The 15358-nt window shown below is 44.4% G+C and overlaps 1 protein-coding gene across 2 annotated transcripts in view; it reads left to right on the top strand.

The window, feature by feature from the left end:
* The first annotated feature begins 707 nt into the window (after window positions 1–707).
* LPGAT1 (lysophosphatidylglycerol acyltransferase 1) overlaps window positions 708–15358 on the top strand; it is a 116263-nt gene continuing 101612 nt past the window's right edge. Inside the window, exon 1 of one of the 2 annotated variants that reach the window (XM_083175867.1) lies at window positions 708–1017. The gene's annotated coding sequence lies outside the window, so the exon portion shown is untranslated. The remainder of the gene's footprint in view (window positions 1018–15358) is intronic. The other variant, XM_083175866.1, reaches the window with a different exon arrangement.

Here is a 15358-nt window from a genome sequence, read left to right as displayed (position 1 = left end):
TCTGCTATAAGGGGGCGGACATTTTATGATGGTCCGTCTCCATAGCATCAGAATGAAGCCAGGTGGGGAGCCAAGACCACCACATCGAATAAAAGTAAATATGCGGGTCTGTGGGGCGGTGGCAATAGATCCGCAGCCCACGGCGCCCGCACTTACACAGTACCTCCCAGCTACAGCGGGGCTATTGTTACGCCACTGCTTAACCCACTCAATTCATGTGTGGTTTTTGCTACACGAATATAGTAAAATTCTTCTGCCTTCTACCCACTAGTTCAACATTATTTACGCTAAAACTACAGAAACTCACTCTCCACCTCGCCTAATCAAGTTAACTCATTAGTTCCCTCTCCACCAGCTCCCCAATAGATTAATTTCAAACTTCTTAACCAATCCTTTTTGCACCAGGCTTACTCACTAGATCCTTCTTCACATCTATATAATCTACGTTCTCTGCTGTGCTAACCCACCAGATCCCTTTCCATGTTAAACACCTGATATTTATTTTCAAGATCATGGTCTGCACCGCACTGGATCCCAGTAATAAGCGGTGGAAGATTACAGCACCCACTGGATTCCAGCATCAATACCTATCCCACTCACTGAATCTCAGCCCCTTCCACTTAAGATGCCTCCGTGACGGAGCCCCGGCTGCGTCTCCAGCGACCGGACCCCATACGCCAAGAGACCACATCGCTTCCATACATCCAACCTGTGGCAACGGGCCCGAACCCTGGCCAGCGGCGAGACCTACACCACCACCCTCTGCGGCCGACCGGCCGCCGCCATTGCCCCGCCCTTCCCTCTGTGACACCAGAGGCGGGGAGTACGGAGCAGTAGCGATTGGTCGATCCCCCGGCCGCTTCCTCCAATCGGCGACCCGGCCTGTGGTAGTGCGAATAGCGCTGTGGGGGGATCTCAGTCAGTCAGCAGTGCTGCTGGGAGGAGGAGGTGGAGGAGGACGGCTCTCCTACCGCCAGCTCCTCCAACCGACACGGGCACACACCGGGGGCCCCTCAGGTGAGCCGAGGTCGGGGGATGCTCTGGGCTGGCCGGGGATGGGCGGTGAGGGCCGAGGCGGGGCTGGCCAGAGCCGTTACTTGCATCGAGCTATGCGCAGGCGCAGTGTTGCTGGTCCCGTGTCCACCCGTCAGTCAGTCAGCCAGTCTGTCTGTCTGTCTATGATACTGTGCATCACGTGTTAAGTGTGTGCATCCTGTGTACATGCTTGTGTCATGTGTGTCTGTCTGACTGTGTCATCCCTCCCTCCTCTATAACGTCTTACAGGGCATTGCCATCACCAACTCATTGTATTATCTATCTATACACTATATCTGATTGTGATGTGTTATCTGGATGGACACAATGTATACTGTTATTTCTATACAGGGTTGTGTCATACCTTTATAATAATGTATGTAATAGCCATATAGACATGCCTTTCAGTTTTATTTAATCTATGATAGTAGCTATACAGTATATGCTATACTCATACATCTAATAATATGTGTAATAACAGTAATGCCATCCCTGCCTCATTATGTAATCTATGAAATACCTGTATCTTATATACAGGCCTGCTATGTCTATATAATAATATCATAATCTATGTAATATACATATGTGGGACTGTCTTCTCCATCTAATTCTATAATATCTGTATTAACCATATATGCATGACTGTGTATGTGTGTGTGTGTGTGTGTGTGTATATATATATATATATATATATATATATATATATATGCAATTTTTAGTAACTACATATACTTTGTTATAATTCTACAAGCTATGTAATATATATAATATACACACACATTCAGTGCTTTTTTTTTTGTTGTTGTTATTTTCCTATATAGAAGGTGCCAGTGCTCATCTAAAGTTACAAGATTCATAGGGGTGAACTCAGTGTCTCTGGGTGATCGACATTGAATTGTTTTGCTGATGGGTGTGAAGGCCGTAGCACCGGGTTTGCACTCAAATCCGCTAAACCCTTGGAAAGTATTGGGCTCGCTGTGATAGGGCGCCCAAGAAGCCAGACTTTTGCCGTATTTCTGCTTGCCACTTCAGGATGGAGTGAGCAGAAATGACTGTGGCATTTGTGTCCATCAGCATAAGAATTGAATGTTGCCTGTCAGGTGCCAGGTGTGCCCCCCCCCCCCCCCAAAAAAAAGAAGTCCTACTAAAGCTACTTCCATACTCTGAGCAAGTCTTCAGATTCTTATTTTTATTAATTTCTGAAATTGTCATTCCTTTCTGTTTGTGAAATCACTTCTAAAAATGTGAAACAAAAATGAAACGGAAAAATTAGATGGTGGTAATGTGTACCCTTTTGAATGCCATCAGATAAAACACACTGCATACAAGATTGTATCCCATTGTTATTCAGTAATTTTATAATGTGTGTCCTGCACTGGTGTCGATTCCCCTATGGATTGTCAAACTCCTCCCCCATTCCACTTATAAGATCCACTGCTCTCTGCATCTCATCTCTACACACTCCTTCCCACTCTCGGGTTGGTCAGTACACCCACCCCCCACCCTTTGCTTCTCTCTGGTCACTACATCTCACTCCTGTACAGATGTGTGCGGGCATACATTAATGCTGGGTACACACCAGGATGACAAGAGTCCGATCCCATCAATCTAGATCCAATTCCGACCGATTGGATGTAGATTGTGGTGTGATTTGGGCCCTTTTCTGTCCTGGTGTGGTCCGATACCGATCCGATGCGCGGTCCTGTCGGTCGGTCGTAATTCAGATCCTACCTGCAGCAGGTAGGATCTGGAAACAACCATACTCCCGGGCGCGGGTCACCATCGGATCGGACCCGCTCACGATGTTTACCGTGTGCCCCCCCGCGTCATCGTGAGCGGGTCGGAAGAAACACTGACGACCCGCTCACGATGTGCATCGTGAGCGGATCGTCTTGGTGTGTACCCCACATTATCCTCAATAGTTCCCCTTTCACATAGCACCTCATACCAAAGTTATTGCCGGGTTGGTGACGTATGGACCCGGGTGGAGGTGCGGTGTGAAAGCACCACAGCTTATAACCTGGGTTGACCAACCCAGCATTTTGACCCGGGTTAAACCCGGTCACCTTGGGTTTAATGTAAAAGCATCAGTTTGCGATGGAAAAGGGGTATATGCCATGCAGGGATAGATGCCTGGGGTGAGTGAGCAGGTCTTGTGCAGCTCTGCTAACATTTTTTTTTTTTTTAAATGTGTTTTAATCACAACGATGACTAAATTATTTGATGTAGAACACTTGTATGTTGTGGGTGACTGAGTCTGTATGCTATGCTATGCTATGCAGAACAGAACTTGAATTGGAATAAAGCTGCTGCTGCCACATTGTAGCGCTTTGTACAAAAGCAGACTCAGTTGCACACAGAAATACTTGTACAAGTGCCATATATTAAAGTAATCAACAGTCTCATTGTGCAAAGTTGTACTTGATAAATGTGAAGGCCCATACACACTGGGCTGAAAGCCGCCCAAAACAGCAAGTTTGAGCGACTTTCAGCTCAGATGCCCAGTGCCGTAGCCGAGAGAGCCTCATTCTCACTTGTATTATGAGACTATTCCCGCTCATTAAAGCATACCAGTCCACCGCTTAACCTTGTCACCTCCTAGTTTACCTCACCCTCTTGCATCCTCCATCTTTCCCTCTCCTGCTTTCTCCTATTAAGGGCTGGTTCAGACCTGCTCATACGGGCTGAATTCTGCCCGGGGGTGTGTGTGTGTCTGCAAACGCACGAATATGTGCACGTGTAAACCCCTGTGCGAATGCCTTTGGTGAGTATCACACTTGCTGAGGTGTTCGTACAGTAATGGGAGGGCAGGGGACTGTAGCAGGCGAAACGCCCATCGTTTTAAGGGTGTCCCCATAAAACGCTGGGTATTTTCCCTGGAAATGCAAACGTGTCAATGCGGGCGGGCATCTGACATTACATGATGACCGTGCCAGCCTCAAACTCGTACTGCAGCGGCCATCTGATAGGTAAGTATTGACTTTTTAGACCAAATGCTGCAGAAATCATTCCCTGGTTCATGTACACATCCCCATGCATGCTAGCAAGAGGATTTGGTGGGGGTGGGGGGTCACTTAACCTGTTCACTAGGGTGCAAATATACGCAGCCGAGTGGACAGGTCTGAATCAGGCCCTTAGTTCCCCTTACACTGGCTCACTACGTGTCCACCATCTGTCCCATGCGCTTACCTTTTAGCTCAGGGGTCAGGGAACTTTTTTACCCCCAAATATATTTAGATACGCCGACGTTGCCCCCTTGATTTGAAAGGAAGGAAATCACAATTGTAAAACACACTGTACTCCCAGAAATTGATATTTCCTGCTAGTAAAGCAAAGTTTGTACCACACAGTCATACATGGTCATAATCATCATCAATGGCTGCCAGGCTGTGTGTGGTATAGCCATTGATAATGTGACATCCAGGCAACTAATTCAAGATGATATAGTGACAGTGTGCAAATATTTCCCTAGACTAGAGTCGGGTATACCGTAACAGGAGCCTATAACCAGGCAAAGAATCTCCGCGCCGCAGCAGCACAGACTGCTAGTCTACTCTACTGAAGAAACGGGTTGACTCGGCGGTGGGGCCCGGGGCATCATGCAGGGAAGCGTGTTGTAGACAAGGGAATGATGGACTGCACTGCGTCAGGTCCTTTCCACTACAGCAGTGGTTATCAACATCGGTCCTCAAGGAGCCCTAACAGTGCATGTTTTCCAGGTCTCCACACAGAATCACAGGTGAAATAATTAGCTCCACTGGTGATCGTTTTAAAATGTGATAGTGAATAATGAGTGCAGCTGTGTACCCGCAGACTGTTGGGGGCCCTTGAGGACTCAGGTTTAGAACCACTGCTCTACAGTACTGTAACACACACACAGACGGGCATTCATATATATCCGATAAGTAGTACTCTTGTCCCTTCTGTTCTCTTGCACAGCAGCTACACTTTACACCTTCTCCGTGGACTCTCTGCTCATGGACACCTTCTCTGCACACCTTCTTTGTTTTTTCATGTCTATAAGTGACTTAATTAGTACAGGATTCCGTGTACATTGTATATTCATAGTGTTTATTCTAGCATCCTGCATATTTCAAAACCTGTACAGTACCTCTTCCCTGCCATGAGTGTCTCTCTGCTGTGGTGGTTCTAGCACAAGTCTGCCCAGCGCATCAGTTATAAAATACAGACCACACTGCAAGTAGCAAGACAGAAGAGAGGGACACCCCAGGCAGTGAAGAGGAACTGCATGAGTTTTGGAAGATGCAGGGTGCTAGAATGAACACTATATTCTGCTTGCATTTCTGCTTCAGTAGCTGTGTTGCGTTGTGTTTTATGTGTTGCATCTTACACTGTGTTGCACTTAGACCTTGTACTATCTATATTTGTGTTATTGAGTACACTAAGAGAGAATCTGTTTCAAAGTGTTGCGATGACTTCCTGCGCACCTGCATTGGATATTTACAGTAGTGCCAGCGTCCCAAGATTTACCTTACATATCTGTGAGGGAGTACTAGCAATGTGCCGTTCTGGAATGACACAACGAGCCTGTCAGGGGATTGAAACCCCCACCACCACCACCCAAAGTGACTATGACTGTGGACGATTGTTGATGCCAGACTGGGATATTTGAGTATCATAATAGTTTACATAGGATGGAGCGCTAAATGAAATCTATCCAATGAGCATTAGCTTTGTGGGAGAAAAATCTTTAAGGTTTCTCCAAAAACATGTTGTTCCAGCAGCAGCATACAGCAGTTTATCTCAGAACACCTTGAAATGAATGGGCTACAACAGCAGATGATCCCACCAGCTTCCAGATGATCCCACCAGCTTCCAGTCCTGAAGCTGGGTACCTGAAGTCTGGGGAAACGTTGCCTGGCCAGGCAATTTTTTGCTGTGACATTCATATGTTAGTCAGAATTTTTCCCAACCAGTGGTGTAATGGTGTTAGGGAATATTTTCTTGACACACATTATGCTGCTTCTTTCTAAGCATTGCATATATAATGCAGCATACCTGAGTATTGTTGCTGACCGGATGCATCCAGGAGGTCTGGATTCTGGAGTTCAGAATACGGATGCCGGTATCCGGATAACCGCCAAAAGACCAAATAGGATCCCAGCACCAGAATCCTGACTGCCACGATGCCGAACGTAAGATTGCCGGGCAGGTTGTAGTCGGGCTGGGAGAGGGGGAGGGGATGTTTAGGCTATGGGGAGGTGTTAGGTGTAGGTTGTGGGGTTTATCGCTAGGCATTAGCGGGGAAGGTTATGCTGCAAGAGGGAGGGTTAAGGGGGCTGGGGGATGGTGAGAATAATTACGTAACCCCTGTCTGGATCCATGCCAGCTGGATGAAGCAATCATTTGTTTCAAAAGAAGAGATACTGAAGTCACAAAATCCTAATCAAGCGGGTCGATATGAGGGTGAAGGTTCCTCAGAAGAAGTTGAGTACATTGAAGACCCCTCTGATGTAGAATTGGGGGGAAGTGGAAGAAGATGTGAGGTCTTTTAATCTCAACTTGGTAGAAAGTTTGCTTAAAAAATAAATATATAAATTGATGAAGAACAAGGAAGGGCCCTCTGCTTCTGAAGATCCGTTATTTGAATATAGGTCCAGAAAAGGAAGAACTTTTCCAGTACATAAAATGGTGCGGGAAGTGATTTCTAAAGAGTGGGCCAATATTGACAAGAGATTTGGAGGCTGAGCCAGATACGTCAAGATGTATCCATTTAAGGACAATGAATTCCTCAATTGGTGTCTGGTGCCGAAGGTAGATGCTGCTGTTGCTGAATTCGCTTTCAGAACCACGATACCATTGGAAGATGGGGCAGCCTTCAAGGACGCAATGGAGAGAAAGATAGAAAATTCTTTAACTAAGTTGCATCTGGCTTCAACTATGTCCCTAAATTCAAGCATCGCAGGAGTTTAGGGATAATGAAAACATCTATTGAGTATTATCTGTGTGAGCCGTCTCAATGCGGTGTCCTTCTCAGATAAAGCTATGGTGACTGATGTTACAGCGAGAAGAGCACTTTGGCTGAAACCGTGGCATGTGGATCCAAGTTCTAAGAATACACTTGTGATGCTTTCATTTAAGGGTAATTTCTTTTTTGGGTCTGATGGTGTGTACATACGGTGAGATTCCCTTGCTATTTGACTTAAGATTCAATTGCTATGCAATCTTTGCAAACTTTGTACTATTTACATACAATTTATGCAATCTACATTTGATTTGCACTATATAGTCATTGCAGCCCTGTCTATCTGGGTTTCCGTTTGTGCTGTCCCGGGAGCACGCATCGCGATTGCAAGGTAAAAAACCTGTGATCTGAATGCGATTATGACTAGTCAAAATCTAATGTCAAATGTGTTAGACTCAATGATTCAAAGAATTTCAGGTGGAAAATCTGTCCGCTTTCCGCAGGATAGAAGAAATCTGTTCCCCATACCTACCTTCTATAACCTGTGTAAGGAAGCTAAGAGCTATTGACCTGGGCGTCCTTATTTTAGGAGAGGAAATGCGAATATTACCAGACAGTCCTTTAGAAGGGGATCAAGACTGACTATTGGCAACGAGTAAAGGTGGGCACCAGACTTTTACAATTTGCAAATGTTTGGAAGGAGACGATCAGAGACAAATGGGCAATCAACATTATAGAGAGATGCTACAGGATAGAATTTCTGAAACTACCTTTGTGGGACAGATTTGTGGAGTCTCGTATTCCAAGGAGAATGGTGGAAAAACTAGCCCTTTTTCTGAAGGTGCAACAGTTACTAGACAGAAATGCAGTAGACTTGGTTCCAGAACTTCAGCACAGAAGAGGGTTTTATTCAAAATTACTGTATTTGTCGTGGAGAAGAGTACAGGGAGTTTCAAAACTATCCTGGACCTGAAAGATTTAAATGCATTCATAAAGCAGTCAAAGTTTCGAATGGAAACGATAAACTCTATAATCACCGGTGTATAAGGGAAAAAGATTTTATTGCCTCCATAGACGTAAGAGGCACAATACCATATCACAATAAGTCAAGAAGACAGAAAGTTCCTAAGGTTCTCATTGAAAGATCTTCATCTTCAATTTACTTGCTGGCCATTTGGGCTCAGTACGTCTCCAAGAGTATATACAAAGATTTTGATCGTAGAATTGAGGAAACAGCGGATTCTGATCTGGACTCACTTGGATGATTTACTGGTGCAGTGAAGTCAGTGGAAGAGGCTCAGTACAACGTGGCCTTTACAATAATCAAGAATTAAAACCTCAGAAAATAAAATTTTGAGGGGTTCACAAAGATGTTTGTAAACACACTGTCAGACTAGAGGTGCTTGAGAATTCACCAGTTGGTCCAGTCTCTCTTGCAACAAGAGAAGTATCATCTGATGTCGGCCCTTCAGCTTCTGGGAATGATGGAGTCATGCATTTACATAATTCCCTGGGTGCAGTGGAAAATGTGAAGCTTACAGTGGCATCTTTTACCACATGTAAGAAGCAAAAGCAATGGTCAGGTGTTGATATACCTGAGTGGCAAGGCAAACAAATCCTTAAAATGATGGACAAGCGGCTTACGAACAAGATTCTTCAGTCTGAGTCCAGAATTTCTTGTACTTACGACAGATGCAAGTCTATCAGGATGGGGTGCACTTCTAGCTAATATCTCAGTACAAGGAACATAGGAAGAAATTTAATAGGATAAGAGATTTAGTAAGAAATCTCCAGTATTTTTAAAGCGGCAATCATTTTTACTTAAAATTCAAACGGGTTTTGCAGTATAAATGATTGCCGCTTTAATAAAACTGGAGATTTCTTACCAAATCTCTCACTTTCTGAATCTCTCATCCTATTCAATTTCACCCATGGTCCTGGGAGGAATATCAAAATCATCTAACGTAAGAGAATTAGGCTGTGTGGAAAGCAATGGACAATATTCAGAACTCCCATCTATGAGCTTGTGATGTCGGGCTCGTTCTGTGCAGAACCCCTGTTCAATGTCGGGGAAGACAGCATTGAATAGGGCCCCGCAGCCATCTCCCCTGTCGGGAGATGGCTGCGGGAGCTCAAATGACATTGCATACCCCCCTTAGGCAGAGTGGCTTCCAGGCTGATGATGCTAGTTTGAAAGTCCCCTCACCCCAGCCGTTTTGTTTGAAAAAAGCGAGCACCCTCTTTTAATTTCACCGCACTTAGAAGTTATTGTTTTGATATCAGTGTGATCAGTAGACGGCAACTCCTTAAGGCGTGTACACACGGTGAAGTTTTGACTAGATGGACAAAATTTGTTGGACGGTTAGTCAAAATCGCCCAGTTTTTTTTTTTCTTCTGCTTGATACCGACGCCAAGTCAGTATCTGCCAACATAGATAGACATTGCAGGCAAGGCAATTTGACTAGATCATAGACTCTCATTAATTAGACAAAATCACTTGATGTATCTACCCAAAATCTCTGGTGAAACTAGTCAAAATTTTCCATTAGCCAATATCTCACCGTGCTTTACATAAATAAGATTTCCGGGTATGGAGGAGAACTTTTATTCATATTTTTTTTTTTAATGATTTGGTGATAATCAGACCATTGACAATCATTTTACAAGGCAAATGGGTGCTCCTTTAAAAAAGTCAGTTACTGTAGTTCATCGAACTGTGACTTTGGGGGTTATTTTGGTTCACTCTGACAAAATCCTTCTTAGATGGACAAAACCGTGTGCCCTGCAGGTGGGGCAGATGTAACATGTGCAGAGAGAATTAGATTTGGGTGGGGTTTTACTTCAAAGTGAGATCTATATTGCAGTGTAGAAATAAAGCAGTCAGTATTTTCCCTGCACAGAAACAAAATAACTCACCCAAATCTAACTCTCTGCACATGTTACATCTGCCCCACCTGCAGTGCACATGGTTTTGTCCATCTAAGAAGGTATTTGCTTCTAAGAGTGAACTAGAATAAGCGCCTTTGTTACATCCATCCGCATATCTCCCTGCTCTACTGAAAGCATAGTTTTCCATAGATGGGGAGGGCACTAGATGTGCCATATTTTCCCTCCTACTAGCACCCTAATTTGAATGAGGACAATCCCCCTCTTTCAAGCAGTGGGCCGCTTTTGCATTTATTATCTGGTGCTTACATGCAATCGCCAAGCAGTGAGACCTAACTTCTAGATGGGACCCAATTGAGCAATTTAATTGTTCCTTTTATATGTGAGTACTGCAGGCAATGTGCAGAAAAAAAAGTGATTTGGATGCTCAAACTGTGCGCCCTTTAATTGTAGTGCCCAAACTCACTGTCACAACTGCTCCGGTGCCCTCCGCAATAAATAGGTAACAAGCCTGGTTATAGCCGCGGCATTCCAGAAACTTTTCAATTTGTAAAAATTTAATGTAGGCAAGTGGTAGAAAATAATCTCCGGTACCAACATCTCGGGGTCACACAAACCCCGTTTTCATGGTGACAGAACTCTAGCTATTGATTTCTTTTTTTGGGTTTGTAACCAGCTAAAAAACTTTCAGAATAGCTTCCGCACAGTAGTGTGAAGAAACTCTTTTCAGCACAGGGGTTAAAAGAGCATTGTGACTCCTACATTTGACTGGCTGGCTCCTAAATTCAACATTGTTTCAATAAAGGGATCAGGGACACGGTGACAGACTTGTACAGAAATTAAAACACTAATTCTTCACTACCAACTTTAAGCATGTTTATAATCTTATAACATAATCTCATTATCTACACTGATAATCTCATTAACTGTGATAGAAAATGTCTTGTTTCAGGCTTTTTGGGGGTACAATAGTACTATAATTTACTAAAGCTGGCTACAACCCTAAAGATGTATCTGTCCAATCTGCCTGGTGGGTGGGAACAAAACCTGGTAATGTATGATAGCAAATAACAATCAACCATTTTGTGCTGGAAGGTTGGAAAACGGGCAATATATAGACAAATTGTTTAAAGCCGTTTGATTTAACAAATTTATCCAAACAATTTTCCAGGGGTTGGGACCAAATGATTATTTGCTCCCTGTCTGCCAGGATTTTTGTTTCCGCCAGACGGATAAATCTTTAGGTGTACTCAGTTGAAGATTGTGTCTACATTAACCCTTTGTGTGCCAACATCTCTGAGCGATGTTCAAAACATCTGCTAAAAATGCCATCGTCGCTCACATTTGTTAAGTAAATTCAAATTAAAAATGTGTAAAAAAAAAAATAAAAAAATTCCTGGATAAGGTAACCATTACAGGTCATTATGATGGATAAGCATGTTATGGTTACGCAGGTGTTGGTGAACCTTGCAAAGAGTGTGTTGTATAACTTGTAGCCACTTGAATGTGGTTTATAAGTGTACAATGTCAATTATGTTACCTGTCTTTTATTATGACGTGTGTGTGTATATCTAATATACATGTGTATGAATGGGTATATATTGTCACATTCAATACATGTATATGTAGAATTATGTTGTATTATTGTAGAAACTGTAGTAATATTTTGGTACTTGTGTACTAGCACGGCGCCCATCGCAGACCATAAGGCATGCGATGGCAGCCGATGTTATACAATTTTAAATTGTATACCTTTGAATTGTATGCCATTCTATCGCATATACAATGGTATGCGATTTAAAATTGTATAAGCACCCTAAAGGGTTTTTCAATGTTAAAAGTGGCCCCAATAAGTTAATTAAACGTGTTGGGTGCTTACTATGTTAAAAGCATCCCCACTATCAACGCCAACCCGAAGTGTGGCGAGCACAGCGGTACGCGTCCTACGACCTTTTCATATCCCCAATATCCACGTTGGCGTTGAGTTGATTTTATATAGTGTGGCGAGCCACCGAGCCCGAAGCGTGGCGAGCAGACGCGGAATACATGTTAAGTAATACGCGTCCCCTCGCTGAGCTCGCCACACTATATAAAATCAACTCCACGCCGACGTGGATAGTGGGGGTATGAAAAGGTCGTAGGACGTGTACCTCCGCCCCTCGCTGCGCTCGCCACGCTTCGGGTTGACGTTCATAGTGGGGGTGTATTTAACATTGTAAGCCCCCATTAGGGTGCTTATACAATTAAACATCATATAGGGGGCTTATACAATTTAAAATCGCATTGCAGTGCATCGGGTGTATGCCATGCTATTATATGTCGCGACCTAATATCGTGGGTGCCGTGCTAGTACACCAGTACCATTTTTTTTATTTAGAATGCCGATTGGGCAGTGTGTTCTACTTACATTGTTAACATAGAATCCGTGAAGCAAATGTATTAAGCCTTGTAAAGTGATAAAGCGGTGATAATGCAACAGCCAAACAACTCTTAACTGTAATTTTTCAAACACAGCTGATTGGCTGGTGCTTTATCACCTTCTAAATTCTGAGGCTGTACCCTTTGAGTGCCAACGTTGCTGTGAGCAATATTCAAAATATCTGCTAAAAATGCCAGCATCGCTCACAGCGACTGTTCTTTTTTACTACAGGTTGAGTATCCCTTATCCGAAATGCTCGGGACCACGAGCATTCCGGATAAGGGAATATTCCGTTTTTTGGAATATTTTTTTTTTTTTTTGTCATACTTACCTGCCCCTGGTGGGTCCCCGTTGGTCCCACGGCGTCCATGGAGTCCTCCGGCGTCCACAGCAGGCCACCAGCACCGTCTCCGGCGTCTCCAGCGGTCCCAGGAGTGCTTTGCGCAAGTTCCCAGGCGCGCCGGTGACGTCACCGGCGCGCGCACTTGCGCAAAGCACTCCTGGGACCGCTGGAGACGCCGGAGAGGATGCTGAAGGCCTGCCGTGGACGCCGGAGGACTTGGTAAGTATTAAAAGAGGGTTAGGGGGGGGGGGGGGGAAACAAATTTTTTTTTTTAATTATTCCAAAAAAACACGGTTTTTGGAATAATTCGGATACGGGATGCCCGGATACGGGATGCCCGACCTGTATAAATAAATACAAATACAGCCGAGTTACTTTATTGAAGTTTAGTTAAATATTGCACCCTGTGGTCCATGCTGGTGGATATTTTGAAGATCCCTGACAGCTACGTTGGAACTCAAAAGGTTAATACATCTGCCACCATGATCCCTGTGACTGGTTTTGTGAAAACTTTTTCATTGGATCTTCTGTATTTGTTTTTAGTTTTTAACTTTTTACTCTTATAATATTCTTTTTATTTAGTGACTTGTTTTTTTATATTATTTATTGCATGACCATATTCCATTGTGGATCTTTAAAAATATGTCTGAATAATGAATGCACCAGCTGGGTGACCTAAAAATGTGCACTGTTGGGGGTACTTGAGGACCAGGGTCTAAGTCCACTAAGAACGTTTTACCCTTTCAATATACAGTAGCTTGATCAATACGGATTACGTGGCAATTAACTTTATATCCCCTTCTAGGGGAGAATTCAATTCACAACATATAAAGACATATCAAGTTCTCCCTCGTACTCCAAAGATAACAGTGCCAACATCGCAAGTTTTACTTTCCAGTGCCCGAATGTATGCTGCCGAAAACTGAATTCCCTCCAGAGAGTGTTACCTTGCCTCTGCAGTAAAAAGACTTGGTATTTACAGAATATGAGTGCCTTATTTTAAAATAATTGTGATGTCTTTATATGTTGTGAATTGAAAGGCAATCAGAGTTTGATATAAAGTTAATTGCCACGTAATCCGTATTGATCAATTTTTTTTTTTTTAAAGGGTAAAACGTTCTTAGTGGACTAGATCAGTGGTTCCCAACCCTGGTCCTCAAGTACCCCCAACAGTGCACGTTTTCCAGGTCACCCAGCAGGTGCACTCATTATTCAGACACATTTTAAAAGATCCTTAGGTGGATTATGTCACTTGTGAATCTGTGTGGAGACCTGAAAAATTTGCACTGTTGGGGGTACTTGAGGACCAGGGTTGGGAACCACTGCACTCGATGATCCATTCCCTGAGCAATGTAGGTCTGTAGTTTGTTTGAGTTATGTAAAAGAACACCTGCAAGTCTTGTGTGAACTGTGTAAAAGGAAAATAGAATAGAATAGTATAGGGAGGTTAAGAGGCCAATTCAATATTATAATCTTAGCTGGTTTCCGGGAAGGCATGGAGGAAAGTCTTTAGTGGGTGCCTCTGGCTGGAATCGGTACATCTATCAGAATGAACTTAGGTCTACAGTCATTAGGTCGACCCCACTAGGTCGACTGGCAGGAAGGTCGACCTGATTTAAGGTCGACATGGGCCAAGGTCGACATGACTTAAGGTTGAATTTGCATAAAGGTCGACATGAGGAAGGTCGACTGGTCATAAGGTCGACATGGGTTTTTCACTGTTTTTTTATCTGAATGTCGACACAGTCGACACGGACACAGTTGGCAATGTGAATCGGACACTCGCTTCGCTCGCAATGCTTCGGGCGCGGTGGCTCGCTTCGCTCGCCACAGCTTTAATAACCTCCTCCACGCCCTAGTGGATGGTAGGGCATGAAACACCGCCTGTCGGCACATGTCGGCTCAAAAAAAAGTGAAAAACCCCATGTCGACCTTATGGCCAGTCGACCTTCCTCATGTCGACCTTTATGCAAATTCGACCTTAAGTCATGTCGACCTTGGCCCATGTCGACCTTAAGTCAGGTCGACCTTCCTGCCAGTCGACCTAGTGGGGTCGACCTAATGACTGTAGACCTAAGTTAATTCTAATAGATGACCGCTTCCCCTCTGGCTATAGGCCCATATACACTGGATGACTGTGCACTTAAAGCAGCTATTTTGTTGTTTGACCTGCTTTCAGCTCAAAAGCCGCCCAGTGTGTATGGGTTCCTTCATGGCTGGCCCCGCTGCTCATTTGCTGGTATTACCGGACACTAATGCTGCGTTCTCATTGCCGCCCCTTCAAAAACCCGGGTTTTTGGCGGGGCACAGAGCCTTTCCGCTCTACAGACCCCACTCATACCCCTTTTACACCAACGAAAAACCCAGGTCGGACCCAGGTCAGTGTTGGTGTAAATGGGACCAACCCAGGTCCATTGACACTGGTCTCCTACCCAGGTCCTGACCAGGGTTGAACACTGGTCGGACCTGGGTCGTGAGCGGTGTAAATGGTCCCAACCCAGGTCGGGACATCTGGCTAGTGCTGAAAGGATACCAGAAGCATGGGACGCCTTTCGGTAAGTCAGTACCATGCATTAAACAGTGCATTGCAGCAGCAGAAGACAGCAACCCGTGCGGACAGTGCACACAGGCTGCTACCTGGCCTTCCACAGGTGGACCTGCCACAACCCTATCTGGCTCTAGGATGCAGCGCTGTCAGGCAGTAGTGGGACCAAGAGCTTAAAGGAGGAGGGTGCGTGATGTGCCTCCC

Source organism: Crinia signifera, chromosome 3 (assembly GCF_055691185.1).
Source record: "Crinia signifera chromosome 3, ASM5569118v1, whole genome shotgun sequence".
In the NCBI taxonomy this organism is placed as follows: domain Eukaryota; kingdom Metazoa; phylum Chordata; class Amphibia; order Anura; family Myobatrachidae; genus Crinia; species Crinia signifera.
Note: the sequence above shows the minus strand (reverse complement) of the source record. Positions and strands in the feature narration are given on the sequence as shown.